General features: G+C 40.2%; 1 protein-coding gene and 1 long non-coding RNA gene across 2 annotated transcripts in view; both read left to right on the forward strand.

The window, feature by feature from the left end:
- Positions 1-23,717, forward strand: part of ROCK2 (Rho associated coiled-coil containing protein kinase 2) — a gene marked incomplete in the record, with an annotated part of 2,656,097 nt that overhangs the window by 1,475,093 nt on the left and 1,157,287 nt on the right.
- Positions 1-23,717, forward strand: part of LOC122810715 — a 90,746-nt gene that overhangs the window by 46,791 nt on the left and 20,238 nt on the right. Inside the window, exon 2 of the long non-coding RNA XR_006366121.1 lies at positions 19,122-19,191. This is a non-coding gene — a long non-coding RNA (uncharacterized LOC122810715). The remainder of the gene's footprint in view (positions 1-19,121; positions 19,192-23,717) is intronic.

Consider the following 23,717-nt stretch of genomic DNA (forward strand, 5'->3'; position numbering starts at 1 on the left):
CTAAATCACTTAAAAGGTTAACAGAACAACAAGGTTTTGTGATCTGGCAGTTGACGTGGGGATTAAGGCTGTTGTCTCCTGTAGTTGAGGTACAGCATTTGAGACACTGAGCTAGTCAGTGCCTCCTAACTGGGGAATATCTCTCACACACACACACGGTTCTTAAAAAAAATTTACTCTTGCTGTTGAGCAGTGGCACTAGGGTTGCCAACCATCAGGAATTCTACTAGTCTGTCCAGAATTAAGTGCCACTGTCCAGAAAACAGACAGGACAGCATGTTGTCCTTAAAAAATACCAGGAGATTAATTTTCTTTTAAGTTTAAAAAAAGTGTGTGTGTGTGTGTGTGTGTGTGTGTGTGTGTGTGTGTGTGTGTGTGTGTGTATATATATATATATATATATATATATATAAATATATATATATATATATATATATATATATATATATATATGTGTATATATATATATATATATATATATATATATATATATATATGTATATATATATATATATGTATATATGTATATATATATATATGTGTGTGTATATATATATATATATATATATATATATATATATATATATAGGATCTGGACACATGCTCGGCTAGCATATGTCCCAATCACAAAACATCGAACACATACATGAAAGCGCTTAACATTGACAAGCGCTGCCATGTATGTGTGCCTGTTTTGTAGATAGGACTACAGTGTGGGTAAGGGACAATTCCCTGTTCCCCACTGTAGTGCGTTCTCTGAGTGAGAATAATAAAGTAAGGGGAGTGTGGGGGGTTGCCCCCCCCCCTGCAGAAACGTGGATTTTTTTTTTGAACTACACATACACTGAAACGCTTCTCGATGATAAGCGCTTTCGTGTATGTTTGTGATTCAGACATATGCTGTGTCCTAGACCCATATATATGTTTACTTTGTCTTCCGTGTGCGGAATTTGAATTGAAGACATCTGAACTGTGCAGCAGACCAAGCCGACAAGCAAAGGATTTATCTTGGTCTAGAAGTGAAAGTAGGAAAATAAATCGGCTAGCTTTTCCACTAGATGCAAGTAGAACTTATTTACAAGTAGTTATTTAGTTCAGTCTTGCAGATATCAACATGCTTTTACTGCCTTTTGCTGAATTTTACATTTCAAAGTTATTCAGAAATGAATTTTATGAAGGTTCATCACAAACCATCACTGTCATTATACATCACAAAGAAATATCCATTTGAATTCCCAGTCTGGTATATTTATGACTTACTGCTTTGGATAGCAGCTAAAATATGTGAACCATCACCTGCAGTCTATACTTTCCTCACTATGTGCATGTAGACTCCTAAGGTCTTTGTCTGTATAATTTCTACACAGTGTATTTAGTCTGTTTTATTAAGAAATAGCAATGAGTTTTAATACAAGATAAATTATATGGACACAGAGTTATGGATCTGCCCCATTCCAGATTCTGTTTCTGTAGCCTATATCCCCGTTGAATCCATTCATGAGAAAAGGAAGTGTTTTGGATTATCTCTCTCTAGTTGTCTGTGTACTCCCCGTGTTAATACACTGCTGAGCTAATGGCCTCATTATGTAATTACAGACAAATAAGTCAGACAAGTACAGGTACATTGAACTTTGGTTTCTCAGAAACGTTCTACCAAAATGTATTTGTTCAGAGCATGATTTAGTGTCTTGATGCATGCATATTGTGTTAGTGAAAAACATCTTTGTCCTTAGCTAGTTCTTTAATAACAAGTTTTTTTTTCTTATTAGAAAATATTGTTTTACTTTGAATTAAAAATGGTCAAAGCTACTTAAACATGTACTTTGATCTAAAAAATGGTTAAGTAAAGTTACTTAAGTATGTGACCACATTATTTATAACAACTCCTGTATTGGGCTTTAGGAAAGCTAACACCAACATTTTCAAATGCTATAACATTCAGAGCAAAATGAAAGTATAATTACTTTTAGATGGGCAAATGAACATAATTTCATTTCTTTCGATATTTTATTTAAAGCATGAGCTTTTAATTACCCAAGTAGATCAAACTGATGTTTCTGCCTTTACATTGCTACAGTGCAGCTGTACCTGTTAAATGGTATATTGAACTCTATAGCCATCTGTTTGTACATGCAAAGATAAGCAGTCAACAAAATATGCAATAAACTTTGAGGACTTCCTGCACTGGCTTGTGATATGCTGGCATACAGTATGTGAATATGTGTGATGTATGTATATATACTGTGCTCTGATTTGTGACCTTGGCTTAGAGTATGTTGATTTGTTTGATGTGTTTGCATACTTTGTAAGAGTGCAGTATTGCTGTACATATTGTGTGGTAGTGCTGTGACCCTGAAAGATATTATTCACAGTTGGGAAAGGGGGTCTAGTGAAGCCCTCCATACGTGGAGATAGTTACAAGAAGAAAAAACTAATTTATGTAATTATATATATTTTTTCTGTGAGACATATTGGTACTGGCAAACTTTTTTGTTGTCTGGTTGTTAATAATCTCAGTTTAACTTTATGCATGTAGACCCCCTACATGCCTGTGCGCATATACAGACTGTAATCGAGTATTGCTTATATATTCTACCAATTCTGTTTAATACTCCAGCTGTCATGATTGTTATGCTGGAACTGTCATCTTTTTCTCTGGCTATAGATGTCTCTGCCTGTAATGCATTCCCAGTACACATTGGTTCCTCTCTCCTACTCTATCTCATGTATAGCTTTGTACTTGTTTACATGGCTATCAACACCTATGGAAGAGTTCTACAAATGTCGCTCCTATTTTTTCCTTTCATATGAAATTAATTGTCTACCAGTTTCAGACACTGCATCTGTCTATTAGTAGGTAGATAAATAGATTGATTAGATTTATGGACAGAGACTCAGTAGACATATGGATATGAAGATGTGTAGATAAGTAGGTAAACCGGCAGACAGACTGATAGATTAACAGAGTCATAGACTGTTAATAGACTAATGACCCAAGGGGCCTTTCTAAGCCTAGCCAGGTTGTAGAAGTAAAGCAGAAAACAGTATGCACACTCAGAGTTTTGAATAGTGTTTATGGCAACTGGGAAGAAATGGAGAAATAGCCAAGTAATGGTACACTGTAATGGCTGCGTGGGATGGGACAGGGTACCAAAATTACATGCATTTTGCTTTCACGTACATGTCCAGAAGTTTTGATATGTAAATTTGGCAACTCTAAGTGGCACACACCTGTTCTGAGCTGGTATACCTGTTACAAGCTTTCCATTGCCATTCGGTTTTGGCATCTTTTCACTGAGTGAAATAAATACAATAAATGTTTAGTTCTTAAATTCACTCTTGATGTCCTGTTCACATGGAATTAAATCATGCACCAATTTCTGTAAGTGCCAACAGCCAATTAAAGTAGAGCTGTTACATGCTCATCAAGGAGGAAATGCTGAGTAGCCTCAATGATAAAGAATGCAGTACCAGAAGCTACAGGAGACTCAGGCTTTGGTATTATAAAGAAATGGGAAAATTCCAGGAAGAGAACTACTACCAATCCTTTTGCTATGGTAGGCAAAAAGAACATTATTTCAGATAATCCAGATGTACAGGACTTGTGTTCTAAACTTGAAAGATTGATTTTTAAAGAAACATCTACTTTCTATAATATTGGCAGTCTTGAAAGATATATTGAACTGGATATAACACCTAGAGGGTTAAGGTCTATTAAGAATCCATCAACACCATTTGACCTTACTAATGAAGTAGAAGTTAAATTTCATGAGCGATGGATAGCAGCTGCACATCGGTGCAGTTTAGAATGGGTGTCAATTTTAATTGAAAGAGACAATATGAAAAAGACAAACTTGTAGTTGAAACTAAACAAGTTTGTGAACAACTGTAAATATTACATCAAATTCTACATTAGAGAATTTCCTCTCAGGCATTAACACCAAATTAAATAGTTATGAAAAAGATCTGGTAGAAAGAAAAAATCTAAATTAACTAGAGACATTAGAGACTATGACCACAAGAGGGCGTTTGTATTTTCTAGCTTTCAAAGAAACAGGAGAAAGAGTGTCTCTTTTCATAAAGGAAATCCTGCTTCAGAAAAATATGCCAGTAAGAACTTCCTGTCTGGTGAAAGTGGAGGGTCTTCATGGGAAGAAGATGACAGAGAAACTTTTCCTAGACTGCCAGTTGCAGCAAACCCAGAAGCATTTCATAAAACCTACTCAGAATCGAATGGACATTATACCAATACCAGGAAAAGGGGCTGGAACAATCCAGAACGCCAGAGAGACTCGGGCGATGGACAACATAAGAAAGGTAGATGGACATAACTTACATAGTAATTATGTTGTTAACTTGTCCAGTTATAAACTAGACAAGATAGAAATGTCTGTTTTAGAGAAGGGTTTAAAATTTGTACCCACATGCTTACCTAAAAGTATGAGGTTAAAACTGAATTGTTCCAACTATGCCGAAAAATGCATTTAAAGGAACACTTCTTTAGATTAAATAAAGCAACTGAGTTAGATACTAACTGTGATGTTTTACTTTCATTAGATAGTGAAACAGAAAGTGAAGAAAGTTTTTATTCATGTGCATCGGGTAGTGAAGATGAAAACAATGCTTATGACTTATTAAATACACATATGCTTAAAGATAATAACTATTTTTTACCTCCATGTAAAAATTCTAATATAGTACGTTTTGAATCTCTACTGAATACAATGTTAGAAAAGGAAATAGAGGGCTTTATGAATAAAAAGCATACTTATAATCTAACAAAATTGGAATGGGAAAAGTTGCAACAACTGAGTAAAAACTGTAATATAGTCTTTAAACAAGCAGACAAAGGGGGAAAATTAATTATATTAAATTCTTATGATTATTATAGTATGTGTATGCAACATCTAGATAACAACAATGTATATTGTAAAACTAACATTAATCAGCTATGTCAAGCAGAAAAGGATTTTGAAAAATTATTACAGAAAGGTGTGAGATTACACTATCTAAGTCAAATGGATATAAATAGAAAAATAAATGTAAAGAACAGAAAAATTGCAAAATTCTTTTGCTTACCTAAAATTCATAAAGATCTGAACCGACCACCTGGTCGGCCTATTGTGTCAGCTTTTGGATATTTTACTTATAATCTTTGCATCATGTTACATGAAATATTGATAAAGAAAGTTCTGTTGTTACCTTCTTATATACAAGATTCATATGATTTTCTAAGGAAAATAAAAGATATATATTGGGGTGAAAATATGTATTTTATTACGGTGGATGTAGAGAGTCTCTACACTAATATTTCCCATATTTTGGGCTTGGAAGCTATAAAATTCTTTTTGAATGATAGTCCTAAAACATATTATGTCCTGGAACTGGTGGAATTCTGCTTGAAAAATAATTTTTTTGAATTTAATGGTACTGTTTATAGACAAGTTACAGGTACTGCTATGGGGGCAGCGTTTGCACCAGCCTATGCTAACCTGTTTATGGGGCTATTTGAAAATGAACATCTTTATAGGTTGCCTTTCTTTCAAAATAATGTTCTAAGGTATTTTAGATTTATTGATGACCTAATTTTCATTTGTCATGGGGATTGGGAGACATCAGATAATTTCATTGATGAATTAAATAATAACAGATTTGGTATAAAATTTAGTGACATACAAAAGGAAATCAGGTTAATTTCTTGGATATTTCGCTTAGGGGCAATAATGGCTTTCCCATATATACTAGTATTCATAGAAAATTTGATGAAATAAGCTGGAAAATGTGGGGAGATAGTTGCCATCCCCATCGTTGTCAGCCATCCCTATGAATTTTTGAGAATAAAAAGACTCAATTCTGATATTAATATGGCTTTTAGGGAGGCCTATAAAGTGGCTGAGATATTTAAAAATAGAGGGTATAACCCAGATGATGTAGAAAATAGCTTGCATAGAGCCTTTAAACAGAGTAAGGGCACTACTAGACAAAATAACTATCAAAGGAGCAATAAATATGGGACTGAACAGGAGAGAATGTTTTTTGTTACAAAGTACACTAACTTCTCTATGATTGGTAATAAAATCATTATGGAATATTGGAATTTTATTAAAAAGATATAACATCACTGAAAAATATAAAATTAATGACATCATATAGAAAGGGGAAAAATATACAGGACTTTCTGATACACAGCATTTATAAAAAGCCTTGTACTAATGAATTAAATGTTGTGAAGAATTTGGGAACATTCCCTTGTGGAAAATGTGCTATATGTAAACATGTTGTAAATGAAGTGAATAAAATAAATGGCAAAATTTTTGTTACAAAAGGCAAATATACATGTATGAGCAAAGGTGTTGTGTATGTCATATTCTGTGATTGTAACAAATATTATATTGGAGAAACAAAAGAATGCTAGCAGATAGGATAAAAGAACATATTAGAGATGTTAAAATAATAAAATTACTAGTCCTATTGCTGAACATTTTAACTCAGTGCACCATGGAAATATTGAGAATATAAAAGTGTCTGTTCTGGAACATGTTCCATTATATTATAATGATGTTGATAGGCAAAAAAATATGTTAAGACAAAAGGAATGCATTTTGATTATGAAATTTGGGACTTTGCATCCACATGGAATGAACAGAGAATGCAACTGGCAATGTCTTGTTTAAGACTATGACTTTAAATATATTTAAGCTATGTGATTTGATAGTTTAATTATGTAATTGATTGATTACTTGGTTTTTTGTATATATTGCAAGTGTTTTATGAGTTTTACTGTTTTACTCTGAAAAGGCTGTTGGCCGAGGCGCTAGAGAAGGAACTGTTCAACGAAATAAATTTTATTGGAAGGTAGAGCTGGGACTCACTGATAGTCTTTGTTGTTTATATGTAATCTAGTATTGCTTATATATTCTACCAATTCTGTTTAATACTCCAGCTGTCATGATTGTTATGCTGGAACTGTCATCTTTTTCTCTGGCTATAGATGTCTCTGCCTGTAATGCATTCCCAGTACACATTGGTTCCTCTCTCCTACTCTATCTCATGTATAGCTTTGTACTTGTTTACATGGCTATCAACACCTATGGAAGAGTTCTACAAATGTCGCTCCTATTTTTTCCTTTCATATGAAATTAATTGTCTACCAGTTTCAGACACTGCATCTGTCTATTAGTAGGTAGATAAATAGATTGATTAGATTTATGGACAGAGACTCAGTAGACATATGGATATGAAGATGTGTAGATAAGTAGGTAAACCGGCAGACAGACTGATAGATTAACAGAGTCATAGACTGTTAATAGACTAATGACCCAAGGGGCCTTTCTAAGCCTAGCCAGGTTGTAGAAGTAAAGCAGAAAACAGTATGCACACTCAGAGTTTTGAATAGTGTTTATGGCAACTGGGAAGAAATGGAGAAATAGCCAAGTAATGGTACACTGTAATGGCTGGGATGGGACAGGGTACCAAAATTACATGCATTTTGCTTTCACATACATGTCCAGAAGTTTTGATATGTAAATTTGGCAACTCTAAGTGGCACACACCTGTTCTGAGCTGGTATACCTGTTACAAGCTTTCCATTGCCATTCGGTTTTGGCATCTTTTCACTGAGTGAAATAAATACAATAAATGTTTAGTTCTTAAATTCACTCTTGATGTCCTGTTCACATGGAATTAAATCATGCACCAATTTCTGTAAGTGCCAACAGCCAATTAAAGTAGAGCTGTTACATGCTCATCAAGGAGGAAATGCTGAGTAGCCTTCATGAAGTTTTGGTTTGCTAGTTTCCCAGCAGGAAGTTTTTTTTTTTTTTTTTTAAATTGTAGAATTAAATCATATGCCAATTTCTGTGAGTGCCAGCAACCAAAGAAAGTCAAGTTGTTGCATGCACTCCAAGGAGGAAAGGCTAAGCAGCCTGTACTTTTGGTTTGTTGATTGCTAAACAAGATGATTTTTTTTTTATTAATTGGATTTATTTATTTTTTTTTTTTTGCATGCCTCTGCACCTCTGCCAGCACCAAGCCCTAGACAACTGCCTAGGTCACTTTGTGCTTGATCCAGCCCTGGTTGCAGACGTCACCTCATGACCTTGCCCCTTTTTAATACAAACTGTGTTCCAAGGACCTCTTGTAGCTGCTGCTGCTTCTGCCACCCACTCCTACCATTCTGGAATAGAAAACCCAGCCATTAACAAACTTTACAATAAGAGGAGAAAGCTATTACATGATAGAACAAAATCCATAAAAGGGAAGTCACCCCTGATCATTATTAGTAAAAAAATACGAGCACTCATAAAATCAACTAAGGCCAATTTTGAGAGAAAAATTGCCATGGATTCAAAGGACAATCATAAGGCCTTTTTCAGCTATGTTAGGAACCTGGGTGGAAACTCCCAGATATGCTCAGAATTAGTCCAAAATGATACAAAAATCACTGAACCCACAGACATTGCCAACATACTGGCAGACAGGTTCAGTGCAAACTTCACCCTCTCTCCCTAAAGGAGAGATAACTATCCCAGCCGAGTGTAGCCTCCCGGACATCTCAAATGCGCAGGTGAAAGCTGCTCTCTCTAAAGCTAAAAACACAGCATCAATGGGACCAGATGGTGTCCCCTGTGTGCTACACGAGCTAAATGAGGAATTAAACCCGCACATAAGGCAGCTGTTTAATCTCAGCCTTACCACAGGATACGTGCCCAAGGAGTGGCGTACGGCAACTGTGGTCCCACTCCACAAAGGTAATTACCGCCCCATAAGCTTAACAAGTCTAGTCTGCAAAGCTATGGAGAGGATCATAATGGAGCTCATAAACAAAGATATAGGGGACTTGCAGACATTGGACCCGACCCAGTTTGGCTTTGTCAAGGGAAGATCATGCCTTTTGAACTTGGTCGACTTCTTCGAAACAGTCACCAAGGCCATTGATGAGGGAAAGGCAGTCCATACAGCCTACCTTGACCTTGCAAAGGCTTTCAACACAATACCCCACTCGGTATTGTAGAAAAACTTACCAGCTTAAATGTAAACCCATATGTCACAAGATGGGTTGCAAACTGGCTTAAGGACAGAACCCACAGGGTTAGAGTTGCTGGCGCTGTGTCAGACTCCAAGCCGGTCACAAGTGGTGTCCCACAGGGCTCGGTCCTTGGCCCCCTATTGTTTGGCATCTACTTCTCAGAAGTACAGGCCAACATGGGAGGACTTTGGCTGACAAAGTTTGCAGGCGACTGCAAACTGGGCCATAGTGGAAAGTGCATCGGACACGGATATCCTTCAGAAGGGACTCACGGAAACAGATAGCTGGTGCCAGAGCCATGGCCTGAAGTTAAACGCCAAAAAATATATAGTCATACCCTTCGGGAAAAACAAGGTAACCCAAAGCTACCATATAGGTGGCAATCCACTAAGCACAGAAGAGGTTATCAGGGACCTGGGGACCCAGGTTGACAGTGGCCTTTCTTTTGACACTCACATTGCTAAAGTGGTTAGAAAGACCTTCTACATTGCCCACCTGATCATGAAGGATTCACATCCAGATCTAGTGAGGTCATTGTTCTGTACTCTTCACTTATCAGACCAATGATAGTACAATGCCCCATTCGGGATGCATCTCACCCGACATCTGCAGCAATTGGAGAGACCCCAAAGTTCCTCACCAAAAGGATAAAGGACTCCAAAATCTGTCATATGCTGCCAGATTGAAGAAACTCCAGCTCTATTCAGTCGCATACCGTCTGCTCAGAGGTGACATGTGCCTGACATACAAGGCCATGTCCAACCCGAATTAATGGACATGCTCCACCTCAAAAATCCAAATCCACCAAAACCACTAGAGCAAGCGACTTAAACCTTAGCACTGATATAAATAGGACATGCTGGAGGGATAGATTTATCACTCAGAGACTCCTATGCTGTGGAATAAAATCCCGGTCCATGTGAGGCAGAGCACCTGACTCTGTTCAAGAGAAATCTAGACCTGTGGATGGGAGATCGTAGGTTTACAGAATCATATCTGTGTCACTGCTGGACAGAGGCACAACAAACTAATGGGCACAGTATTTTTTCATATAAGGGGTGGTATTAAAATTTGGGCTAGGCTTATAAATGCCTTAGGGCAGATAGCCTAGTATAAACCTATGAACCTAAAACCAAAGTCTCAAATCAAAATGTTTTGGTTGTGTCCAATCCTCAGTCTTTCTCCCTTTGTTTGCATCAGTCCCTCCCAAATCCGCGTTAAGGCTGAATTCAGGAGGAAGCAGTGATGCAATCCAGATGAGCTCCCCACTCCAGACATTAACAATGGCCATGGGGCTGATTGTCCCCCCTTACTACACGCGGAATCTACTTTTGGGAAAATAATGGCATTCAACATGGTCAGGATGAAATGACCCCTAGACATCACTTCTGAGATGAAATGCATCCTTACTGAGCCCTTCTATTCCCACCAAGTTATCCTGTAGTCCCCCAGGGCATCCTTTTATGTGGCTTCACCAGTTGACAAGATTATTCTCCTTGGCAGGCAAAATATATGGAAGAATCTTTATGTGGTGGCTCCTATCCCAAACAGACCAAACAAGATGCACTAGTTCATTTTGAGCATTCTAAATAAATACATTTCCGGTGAGTCTTCTCACAGGCTTACTGTGTAGCCCATCCTTCCCTGGCTGTCCATAGTAATCTGGATGTGGTCTTTGGACCACAAAGATTAATGCGGAGCACATTAAGATTACCACAGAGTCCTAGACTTTAAAGTAGCGGTCAGTATTTTCAGTTCTGGACACTGGCAGTTGGTGCCAGGACAGCTCCTAGGGTGTTTACAAATGCATATCAGTAAAGGCAGTGGCTCTTGGGCTGCAAGTTTCCAGGGTCTTTCCCTACCTGGGTGACTGGCTGTTAGCAGCCACAACTGTGGGTAGTCTGGCTGCCACCAGAGATTCATGCCTGAGGCTTTTCCAGTCCTTGAAAATAATGGTGAGCAGTGTAAAGTCCTAGATGATGCTCATGCAAACCATAAGCTTTGTAGACTGCACTCTGGACACTTAGTCTTTTCAAACTTACTTCTGTTGGACAAGGTACATCCCATCCAGTCAACAGTTCAGTTAATCCAGGGCAGCTCGGTACCTGTAATTGTCTGTCTTCAAGCCTAGGTCTCAGGGCATCCATACTTTTTATGGCTGTTCATCGTAGGTTCTGTATGGGTGTTCTTCAGTAGACACTTAAGATGCAATGGGACAAGCACACAGACACATTAGATGCTCAGATATAAATATTCAGGAAGTACAAAAGTACCTCTTCTGGCAGAATCAGTAGTCTGGGCTCTCAGTGGGCATACTCTTTCAAGCCCCTGTTCACCTGGTGACCTAAAACATGGATGCCGCTGCTGTTGTGTGAGGGGGGTATTGTTTGAAGTGGATGGTCCAAGAAACATAGATGACCCACAACGCCAATATGCACAAAAGCATTCTGGAAAGGATGGCCATCTTTCTCTCCTTGCAGGCATCCCAGAACTTCCTGCACATGACTGCAGTTACCACCTATTTTAACAATATGGTAGTGGTTAAAAGAGGGAACACATTACTGTTCCTTTGTTTAGAAACTATGGGGGTTTGGGAATGCACCTTAGCTTCGTTTCACATTCACTTTGCTTCTCGCATCCCAGGACAAGGCAGTTCTGTAGTGGGCCAGCTCACTTGTTGCCTGTTGATGCTCCACAAGTGATCTCGGTCATTTGATAGTACAAGTTCCTTATACATTTCATTGGGAGGACCCTTACTGTGAACTTTTTGCATTCTTGACCAACTTAAAATGCAACAACTTCTTTTCATTTATTCCTGTCTTAGGAGGATTTTCACTGAGATGCTGCCATCCAGTAGTGGGCCTTGGAACTCCTTTGAGATTCAACCTCATCAAGGTTATCAGAGTTCAAATCTTGTCAAACACCTGCTATGACATCTGGTTATTGAAAGTTCCCACAATCTTCGATTTACTTTTAATGTTTAGCAATATTATTTTACAGAACTGAATGAAAAACATTACCCTTTACTAAATCTGTATTCCCTTAGTCTGTTCTTGTAAAATAATGCTGTGTTGTGCATATCAACATTGTTTGACTTTACCCTTCTAATTCCTAGTCCTCGTTTGTCATGCTCCAAAGTTCGCTACTAAGAGGTGTTTCTTGGCACATTGAATACAGTCTTAATGGATGCTATGGTTAGGTGCTTTGCAACCAAACAAAGGGTTGCTTCATGCCAGAGTTTTGTAGTGAGAGTTGTATAGATCCAAGTGCTTTTGATTTGTGCCTAAGAATTGCTTGCTTGCTTTGCAGAGTTTCCGAGGGTGCAATAATGGGAACTGTCGGTTGGAGATGACGATTGTTTCTAATTGTGCCCAATATTAAAGTCACTAACATCAGGATGGATTTTGGGGGCTTAATTTTGGTAATGACATTATGAAGAAGGGAGTGACATTTCTGATGGGGGATAATGGTGATAAGTTGTGGCTAAAAGAATGGGTTATTATTGAGGAGAGGAATCTTGGTAAGTAACCATTTGGCATCTGTGTCTGATGTAGCATTTGCCGAGCTTTTGTGGTGATGTTTATGTAAGTTGTTCATCGTGTTACACTGCTGCAGTCATCACACTTGGGTTATCCTGCCATCAGGCAGTCCCGCAGTCGGCCCGAGTTCCAAAGTCTTGGTCCAGCGTCGGTTGCTGTCACTTCTTCCCTGACGTCAGTGCGCCAGGGGTATATAAGAGGCATCATACGCCATTTTCTTCTGTCTTTCTTGCCGCACGGTGCCCGAAGCAGAAGCAGTTCGCAAGTGCAGGTCGGCCAACTCCTGAGATTTTCAAATCGAATTTCAGACCGAAGTCTTCAATAAAGCTAAGTACCCCATTGGGGAACCTTTTCTTGCCTCAGTCCAATGTCAGAAAAAGTTAACAATTGCATTTCTTGTGGGAAGCAAATATTTCATAAGGACTTTAATTCTTTTTGTATTCCTTGCCTAGGCCCAGACCACGACGTCACAGGTTGTCAGTTTTGTGCTAGGTTTAATAAATGAACTATCAAATGTCGGTTTGATTTCGCCCGACATTACTTTGGTAGGAAATTTAATTATACCATGCCATCAGAGCAACCGACGACCGGCATGCATAAAAAATGCAAGAATAAGGATAGGCGGCCTAGACCCAAATCAGACTCCGAGGCCTCTGCTGGGTCTGTCGCCGGTTCTCCGGTTTTCAGTGAGGTGCCTACGCAGCCCCTGATGACTGCTGATTTAGAACCCCAGATGGCTTCTGATTCACAAGCGGAGAGTACTAGGCTGGCGCAGCCTTCTTCTTTAGGCCCTTCCGACTCACAGCAGAAGGAGATTCCGGTGCAGTAGAAACGCCTTCGGTTGCAGAAGGTGTCTTCAGACTGACTACACTCACCATTAAATCTTATGCTAAGCTAAAAACTCCATTAAAAACTAAAAAGCTTGTACTTCAGACTCCAGTACAAGGCCCCATGCCTAAGAAACAGATGCTTAAGATGGCTGAAGATTTAATTACCCTAATCAGGGGTTCCCATCCCCCTCCTGAAAAAAGGCCAAGACAAGAGGAGGATTTTGCTTCCTCTGACCAGGTTTCAATTTCCTCAGATTCTTCTGAGTAACAGGAATACACTTTTCCCCCTTATGAAGATTCTGATGCTGAATTGTCTATTCCCTCAGCATCTCCTCCAGAAGACTACTCTTTTGGGGAAACTTTACATACCATGAGGGAACATTTCCACTGGGAAGGCCAGGATTATTCTGATTCTAAGAAAAGGCTCCGAAAGTTCCTTTTACTTCCCCAGCACAGACCACTTGTTATCCCTTTTGTGTTAGACGTTGTGGATGATGTTTACCTAGAATCTAGTCGTAATCCAGACTCTCTACCTCCTGCTCCAGCCAAACCAGACAGATACTACAGAGTCCCTGACTCACACAAATTCCTATATAAAAGCCCTGTTGCTGACCCAGAAACAATTTCCCCGGGTCCCAAAGGGGTTAAGGCCTCCATTGCTAAAAATCCTGCACCCTCTGAAAGGGATTCCAGAGCACTAGATAGATGGGGAAAGAAGATATACACCTCAGCTACTCCAGCTATGAGATCCTTAAATTGCCAATTTCACATGCTAAAATATCAGCAATTCCTAATGTCTCAATTAAAACAAAAAATGAACACACATTCAGAGCAGCCTGATTTCAAGGAAATGCAGGATCTGTTACATGCAGCTGAACAGGTGGGCAAACATACTTTATAATGTGGATTTGATTCATTGGAAGCTTCCTGTAGAGCAGCAGTGACTGGGTCTGTCATACGTAGACATGCTTGGTTAAAAGAACAAACCCTGCCTGATCATGTTAAAGCAAAGTTATTGGATGCACCTTTTACACCAGGATGTTTTATTTGGTGTAAAGGCAGAAGAGGTTTTAAAGAAAATGGAGGATAAGGCAAAATCTATGCAGACGGTCAAAGATTTTTTTTACAGGTTCAACCCCCTCGGTTCAGCAGAAATTGCCCAACAAAAAACTGGTCCTTTCCAGCATCTAACAGACCACAGAGGGGCAAATACAGATGCCCAAGGGGCAGAGGACAGTCACAAGGCCCTTACAAACCTCGCCAATGGGGTGCCGCTACCCAGAAAGGAGGAGAAGACAGGCCCCAAGTTAACAGAAGACAAACACATGACTTAACCCTCAGACTGCCAAACAAATCTCTCTTGGCAGCTCCCTTGGGAGGAAAATTAGCATTTTTTTGCAGACAACTGACACATCATTACAAAAGACAAATGGGTCCTAAACATTGTTTCACAAGGATACAGATTCCACTTTCACACCTTGCCAAGGATAAAAGAAATGCCAAACCTGCCACCAAATCAATGGGCGGAGGCAAAAAAACAAATTACAACTCTCATGAACATGACAGCCATTCAACAGGTAACCGCACAGGAGCAAGGACAAGGATTTTACTCAAGACTCTTTCTAGTCCCCAGAAAGGACAAAGCCTGGAGACCCATTCTGGACCTTTCAATTCTAAACACCTATCTCCAAGTACCCAAATTTAAGATGCTAACACTACAGCAGCTTCTTCCCATGCTGGGCAAGAAGGCTTGGCTAGTAACGTTGGATCTCAAGGAGGCATACCTGCATGTCCCTATCAGACAAAATTGCAGAAGATACCTCCGTTTCATTGCAGGTTCAACTCATTATCAATTCTCTGCACTGCCCTTTGGCTTATCTACTGCGCCCAGGGTCTTCACAAAATGCCTGGCACCAGTAATTGCATACTGCAGACAAAGAGGAATTCAAATATACCCATACCTGGACGACTGCCTTATTCAGGCAGAAAGTAAGGACATTCTTTTAAAGCATCTGGCATTTGTCAAACACCTTTTAAGTTGCCTAGGGTACACAGTAAATGAAAAGAAATCAAAACTAGTGCCCTCACAGAACATAACATTCCTGGGTGCCAGCTTGAATACAACGGCCCAGATGGCTTATCTCACGCCAGACAAGCAACAACAGCTGACTCAATACTTCAAAATGATGGCAACAAAGACCCAACTCCCTGCAAGAAAAATTCTGCAGGCCTTGGGATTCATGGCATCTTGCATACTCCTAATACCATTTGCAAAACTGCGTATGAGGAAATTACAATGGTACCTGAAGAGCATATGGACACAGCACAGCCAAAGCTTTGAAACAATGATACCACTCATTCCCTGCCTTCAACAGGAGTTCCTATGTTGGGCACAGGCATGTCACCTCAACAAGGGTCAGCCTTTTACCTTGCCCACAGCCAGGCAAACTATAACAACAGATGCATCGGACTATGCCTGGGGAGCACACATGGCAGGACAGTGCATTCAGGGCAAATGGAACACAGATCAAAGGCATCTGCATATCTATCAAAAAGAAATGCTAGCTGTACAGAATGCCCTAACAGCTTTCAAGGACCTCTTGCATCCAGGACAACTCCTAATAAAGATGGACAATACCACAGTTATGTGGTACATAAACAAGCAAGGGGGCACACACTCCTACCCCCTATGCAGGCAAGCAATGACCTTGTGGAACACAGCACTGACTTACCAAGTTCAACTACAAGCACAATTCCTGCCAGGAAAGAAAAACACATTGGCAGACATCATGGATCCCCACGAGTGGAAACTGGATCCACAAGTATTTGCAATGATAACTCAAAAATGGGGACGCCCAGACATAGATCTGTTTGCCAACCCCCAAAACTACCAACTTTGAAAATTCTGCACAAGGACATTCCACCCACTAGCTTGGAAGGTGGACGCCCTCTCATTCATTTGGAAAACATTAACAGTGTATGCCTTTCCTCCACTGCCTCTTCTAGCAAAGGTGCTGCTGAAAGTCAGATTAGAGAGACCACAAATGATACTCCTTGCTCCAGACTGGCCATGCCAGCACTGGTATCCAGTACTAAGGAACATGGCCCACGGCTCACCGTGGATTTTACCCCAAATTCCTCACCTGCTCACTCAGCAAAACAGTCAGATTCTACACAGCCAGCTCAAGACTTTAAATCTGGCTGCATGGCAAATTACCAAAACAACCAGCCAACACCTCTAACTAAAGCTGTTATGGATGTCATTCTGGAGGCCAGGAGGCCCAGCACCAGGAAAGCCTATTCAGACAAATGGAAAAGATTTTATGCCTGGAACCAGGCTAAAGGCCAAAATCCCTTTGCTCTAAACATTCCTCAGATTCTACAATACTTAACTGAGATGTTGCACAAAGGACTTTCTTTTTCATCTATTAAGATCCACGCCTCAGCGATTTCAGCTCACTACAACCTGGATCCTCCTTTATTTTCACATCCACTCCTAAGACAGTATGTCAGAGGGGCTAAGAACATAAGAACGCCCAGGAGAGCACCAACACCAACTTGGGGTCTCAACTTTGTTCTGGAAAAGCTTACACTGCCGCCCTTTGAACCAGCTAATTCAGCCGAGTTAAAGTTTCTATCATGGAAAACTGCCCTGCTACTAGCAATAACTTCAGCTAGAAGAGTCTCAGAGCTACAGGCCCTAATGGCAGTGGAGCCTTTCCTCATTTTTCATCAAGACAGAGTCGCTCTATGGGCTAACCCTTCCTTTATGCCAAAGGTGGTATCCAGTGTGGCCCTAAACCAAAACATTCATTAGCCCACCTTTTTCCCAAACCCCCAGAACAAAGGAGAAAGACTCCTGCACTCTTTGGACATTCACAGGCAATTACGTTACTACTTGGATAAAACCAAGGCTTTCAGAAAATCTGACCAGCTCTTTGTATCCTATGCTGCAGGATCACAAGGAAAAGCGATCTCAAAACAGGCCATTTCAAAATGGATAGGGCATTGTATACATTTCTGTTACACACGTCATGGGAAACCGATCTGTGCTAGCATTAGGTCCCACTCCACCAGGGCTACAGCTACATCAACAGCCTTTCTCAGGGGGGTACCAACCAAGGATATTTTGGAAGCTGCAACTTGGAGTTCAGTGCACACCTTCACCAAGCACTATCACTTACCTCTATATTCTAAGACTAGAGCTGGTTTTGCCACTGCAGTTCTGCAGAGCCTACTAGCTTCTCCAAACCCTTTTTAACTCCACCACCCATCCTTAGCTTTGGGATTCAACCCAGGTGTGATGACTGCAGCAGTGTAACACGATGAACATAGTACTGTTTTGTACCTACCATAAATGTAGATGTTCGAGTGTTCACACTGCTGCAGTCCAGGTTACCCTCCCACCATCCCCTCTGAACTAGCTGAACTTTTCTATACCTTTCTTTCTGATACAACCTTTGTGGTGTATTTGCTTGTAACTGAAGGTATTATTTGTATTTTCTGTACATGTTTCATTGGCAATATGTATTGCCCACCTACTAGGGGGCACCTGACATCTGGGGCAAGAAAAACTGAAGAAAATGGATGCCTCTTATATACCCCTGGCGCACTGACGTCAGGGAAGAAGCGACAGCAACCGACGCCGGACCAAGACTTTGGAACTCGGGCCGACTGCGGGACCGCCTGATGGCAGGATAACCCAAGTGTGATGAGTGCAGCAGTGTGAACACTCTAACATCTACATTTATGGTAGGTACAAAACTGTACTGTCTGGACAGAAGTGTTCACACCTGATTGTTTCCCTGATCTAGCCTCAAAAATGAAGTTGTAGTCATGGAGGAAGTGTTGTATCAATAGGGTGTTGATCAGTAGATCAAGAGGGTGTTGATAAGTAGATCAAGAGTGTATGTATAAAGGCAGGAATTGGGTAAGATCCACCCATTTAGCTTAACACATTAACAAAAACTAAACGTTAGCGGTGTCCCTTTATAAAATAATTTTAATTTTCAGCCCCAAAAATAGTATAGCATTAAAATTCTAGGATGCCAGTATTTTAACTCCCTGATTCTAAATCAGTATATGAAAGTTATGTAATTTGTATATGAACTAAAGTTTCAGTAAATTATATTGACATTGCAATTAATGAACTTTCAGTAAGCTCATACTTCTCCTTTGGGCTTCTTTGCCAATATAGTATGAAGTATGTAAATCAAATATAAATTACGTATTTAAAGTATACCACTGCAGACTTGTAGTAGGTACCCAATTATATGCCTTTTATGTAAAGAAATTACAAAAGATGGAAGGTAAAGGGTAAGAAGTGTTTTGATAGCTGGCTTTCATGTACAGTGGAGTATGTGGCCAATAAACTTCTATCTCATTCTGAGGACCTGGAATGTTTCTGAGACCTAAAGCCAGGTAAATGTTCTCATTGTAGTTCTTTTATAGTGTGACTTTTCCAAGAAGGAGTTTAGGTAATCTCTCTGAACAGTAATGTCATGCTGTTAAGTCAGTTGTTGCCGCAACGTCACATCAATGGACGTAGCTCTTTGTGCAGAATTCAGGTAAGGAAACTTAGTAATCACAGCAATGTTAGTACAGAGAATGTACTATTATCCAAAGAACTGGAGTATTCTCGCTTTTGATACATCAGAAAAATGGTTGGTCATTTGATTGTTCTGCAGAAGGTTATGTGCAATTAATATTTCTTTTTTTTTCCAGATGTAATTCTCATGTTGTGCATTTTCCACTATAATGGAACATTAAAGAAAGCACCACTTTATTTGGGCATGTATCCTTTAGACTTGATGGTGAAAGCAAACTTGCTTTCCTACATATAGATATCATGTACTTGGTGTGACTATTCAGAAAGTTCTTCTATATTTCAGAAATTTTGCCATTTGGTAACTTTGGAGCTACTTAACTGTGTCATCAGGGCCAGTGTTGTGCGTAGGCAAACTAGACAACTGCCTAGGACTGTTCTTTAGGGGTGTACTTTCTACATTTATTTGTTAAAGCAATGAAACACAGCATTTCATTGCTCAAAAAAATTATTTTTAAAAAACAACTTGCCCACGGTGGGCATCCCAGGGAAGGTGCTACAGCTGACTTGACCATTCAAGTCTGTGGGCAGAGCAGAGCCATTGCAGTGTTCAAATACAGATGCTGTGTGAAGGCAGAAGCTGAAATTTCCATTGGTGGGTACAGTAAGTTCCTTTTTCAGAAAGGTGCTGGCAGTGGTCAACCAGATAATTTTGTCAGTACATTTAATTTGTTTGATGAAGGTTCAGGAAAAAGTCAAAAATAATGAGGCATAGGGGCCATTTAAGATGCACACAGACAAAGTAGCTATAATTGCTGGGGCTGTCTGTGAAAAAGATGTATTCAAATAATACCATGAGCAGCTGAAACCGCTTGTAAACATATGTGGCACATTGCCATGATTTTATGGGTACTGTGCATAAGTAAAGGTAGAGATGAGTTAGATATAAATTCTCAAAGAGGTATTTAAATACATTTCTTTAACCAAAAGAAACAAAGGCTGTTTATATTGTTAGTGCCTGTTAAGTTTAGCATACAGGCTAACTATAGTGAGTTAGCAGTGCGCTGAACTTAACCACTACTTTCTTATTACATTTGGGCAAAATAGTATAAAGGGTGGCCAGCCATGGGCTACTGGCAGCTGCCCAAATAACCCCTTCTATAATATGCCCCTCGTGTCTGCCGTTGTTTTACTTTAGCCCTGCAAAGCCAGAATAATAAGTGATTTGTGTGGAGCAATCTAGAATCCTTTAATGGGTGGCAACTGTGTTTCGGAACAAAGGTGAAATACATTACACGGCTGTCCTCTTATCACAATCAGACATCTGCACTGTACAGAGATATGGTTATGACTGCTTAATGGAGGTTGTCTGGAAGAAAGTAATTGTCTCCTAGTCACTTCACGCATCTGTCTCTCAAAAAGTATGGAATAAAATGCATCACAGAACATCCAACCTTCGAGCTTTTGAGGACCTGGTGATCCCCACATCTCAAGGATATATACGCAGATTTTAATATAGGCTTAGTAGTTGCCTCTACCCTGAAAGCCATCTAGCCTAAAGCTAGCCCTGCTCAGTGATGTGCACAGAAGTTGCTGCAGATTGTATGGGAACTGGGGAAAATATCATTTTTTAAATTCCCTCCTAAACCTCAGAAGTCACTTTGTTTTGTGTTGGGCTGGGGACAGTGATCATTATTTCCTTGTATTTCCTCACAAACTGCAGAGGTGTGCACTGAGGGTCGTTATAGCTTCTATAGGAGCAGTGTACTGTAAAGAAGTAACATGTTGAAAATGTTACTGTAATAATTTTTTTCGTTTTCTTTGCTATCAGATATCAGAACCACATACAGCTGGCTGTCCTAAGGGGGGGGGGTAAAGAAGCATGTCTAACAGCCAAAGGTTAAAATATGATCTAATGTTGTCTTTTCTGCCCATTCTGTAACTGATAGGTTTTGGATCCGACTAAGGCTGTTATCCAGACTTAGCATCTGTAGCTCAGGCTCCTCCCCTTACCCATAATCCTATGACAACCTTAACCGTACCTCAGATCTTATTTGACACTCTGTGTGTTCAGTTGTGGATTATGTGACTCAGGATTTGAATTAAGTGTAAAGCCTTTTTTGTCTGTCATATCAGTACCTTAGTGCTGTTCTTTTCAGTCTTTTGTTCTTCATTTTTCATATCTCTTCTTTCCTGTAAAAAATAAATAGTTGGCTAGTTGGTTGTTAGCTTTCTTGGCCAAGTGGAATTTTCTACTACTCCTACCTGTGTTTTTGCCTGCTATCTTGTATTACCACTGTAGATGTGCTACTGTTGTTACTCTCTGCTTTATAGGGTTTTTCTTAGGGTTTCTTCTTCAAACATTTTGCTTTGTTTATTGTTGTTGTACTTGTTCACCTTTGACATGGCAGATAAACTTACTAGGTTTAAGAAATGTTTATTGTGACCATAAGATGCCTAATTCAGATTCTAATGGCAAGTGTGTTTATTGTTTGGGAGCTAGTCACTTAGATGAGGATTGTGACATTTGCAGTGCCTTTGGATAAAGGGCAGTGGTCATGCATCGGAACAAAGTAGTCCTCAAAGGTGTCATCCCTCAAACTCTTTAGCCATCTGCCTGTGGAGCTTCCCATCTGGAAAGAAGCCTTCAGACCAGCACAGAGAGGAGAGGGGAGATAAAAAGAAGAGGTTACACAGTCTGGGAAGTAGTCCCATAACTGCTTTCTTTCCTCTGTTCCCTCTTTAGCTGTGGTAGCTAAGGTGTCTTTGGATCAGTCTGTTCCATTGGATCTGTCTTCGACCTCTTCCATGACTCCACGACTTTCTCCAGAGTCAATAACTTCCAGGTTACATTCCCCATTATTGCAGGATACACCAGTCAAAAGAGCTTCTATTACACACACACACACACACCCACACACACACACACATTCATCATTCAGATCTACTGGCAGCTTTTCAGTGGCTGATGTGGACAGAGTAATGAGGAAGTTCTTCAGGACCCATATTCAGTCGGGAGTTCTTCTTGCTCCATCTTCTATCAGACCTGCTAGCTTTGAGCCATCGTCCATCCCCCCTGTAATTCAAGACTGCCAGGATTGTCTCGTCAGATCCAAATTTTTGGGCTTATTTGACTCTTGCATCTTCTCTGATCCAGTTGGCTCCAACCTCGTTGGGGCCAGATGGATCTCCAAGATGAAACTTCAGTGAAAAATCTGGGCAAGGGGCTTGACCCTGAGAGTTTTGGAGCCATCTAATTTTTTCAGAGGTTTGGTACTCTGCTCCAATTTCAGTCTTAGAGCAGGGTTGAGGAGACACTCTTGGCCATTCTGGTTTCATAGCTTCAACTCCAGCCAGAGTGGTTTTGTGTTCTCCTTTGTCTTCTGCCTTTGAGGCTGTAGAGAGCGCCCTCACCACAACTGTCAGCCCCTGGGTACTGATCCTACTCAGTCTGTTCCACTGGGGCAACCAATGCACATTAGTTTTGAGACTGTCCTTGTTCAGGACACTCCTCAGACTTTCAAGTCTTCCTCAAAACATCTCCCAGTTGAAGCTCCTCAGAAGCATACATGTAATAGGAGGCATGTTGACTCTCCACAGGAGTTTCTCATGGAAAATACAGGTTTTGATGAAGGTTAGGGTGTCCCCTAGATCAACCCTTTTGGACTTTTTCAGAGAAATTCTCAAATTATTGAGGCAGAAAGGTGATTGTTCTTCTGAAGCCTCTTTTCAAGAGCAATCTGTTTTCCTCTCAGTTTTTGGCACTGGCTCATCTACTTCCTGGGTTGTAGCCACAGCTGATGAGATGATTGACCATATTTCTTGTCAAGCATGGAAGGAACTGGATGTGGCAGAACTGATTCCAAAGAAACTTGCAAAATATTTAGTAGTCCCTGAAGACCATGCTCATTGGAGCAGGAAGCCTTCTATGGATGCTGTGGTGGTAGCAGCAGCCACCAAAAAGGAGCTAGCTGAGTAGAGCTCATCTGTTCACACTCTTAATAGAGAGTCTAGGGCCCTGGACAGATATGGGAAGCATGTTTCAGTCGCTGAATTACTTGACACACACAAATTTTCAGAAGGACTTGATTAAGGAGCTTTTCAAATCCCTCTGTGGGTCCATGTCTGCAGAGAACAATTAAACGGTGGATTCATACAGTCCCTTTCTAATGCCTCCATGCGTTTGATTTTTAATAGGATGTGGGGGGGGGGGTTCTAGAGCCACAGGCACAGGTATTACAGTACAAAGGTATGCCTGAATGCACTTATGAGATTTTTTGAAACCTTTAAGACATCCTTCATCAATGCTTCCTTTGTTGGATCGACCCTTTGTGGCCCCAAGATAAAGCACACTCTCTTCAGGAGTGAGAAAGATGGGAAAACTTCCTCTTGCATAGGGATACAGTTTTCACCTTCTCAAAGGACCTTTTCTAGGAACCAGAAAGGAGGTAAGAAAATGTGGTTCCATAAGTCTCCCGATTTTTCTCAAGACTCCTCTGGAGATCCCACAAGGCAGAGAGGGTGTATTCTAACTGTAGTTTTAAATCTAAGCATGTGAGAACTTTTACATACTGTTTACTTGGAGCCTGCACACATATCGGTAATAACTTTATTGTTCATCCTGTCACCAAGAGAAGATTTGCTCTCCACTTGTATGATGATTGTAAACGTGTGAATCTGTATACCTAGTATCCTGTAATGATTGCTCACATTTTTATGTTGGAAAGACCAGCCAGTCACTTAAGGAGTGGATTCTTCAGCATGAGTGTTATATA

The sequence above is a fragment of the Protopterus annectens genome, chromosome 1.part1, assembly GCF_019279795.1.
Source record: "Protopterus annectens isolate FY-2018-M chromosome 1.part1, PAN1.0, whole genome shotgun sequence".
Taxonomy (NCBI): domain Eukaryota; kingdom Metazoa; phylum Chordata; order Ceratodontiformes; family Protopteridae; genus Protopterus; species Protopterus annectens.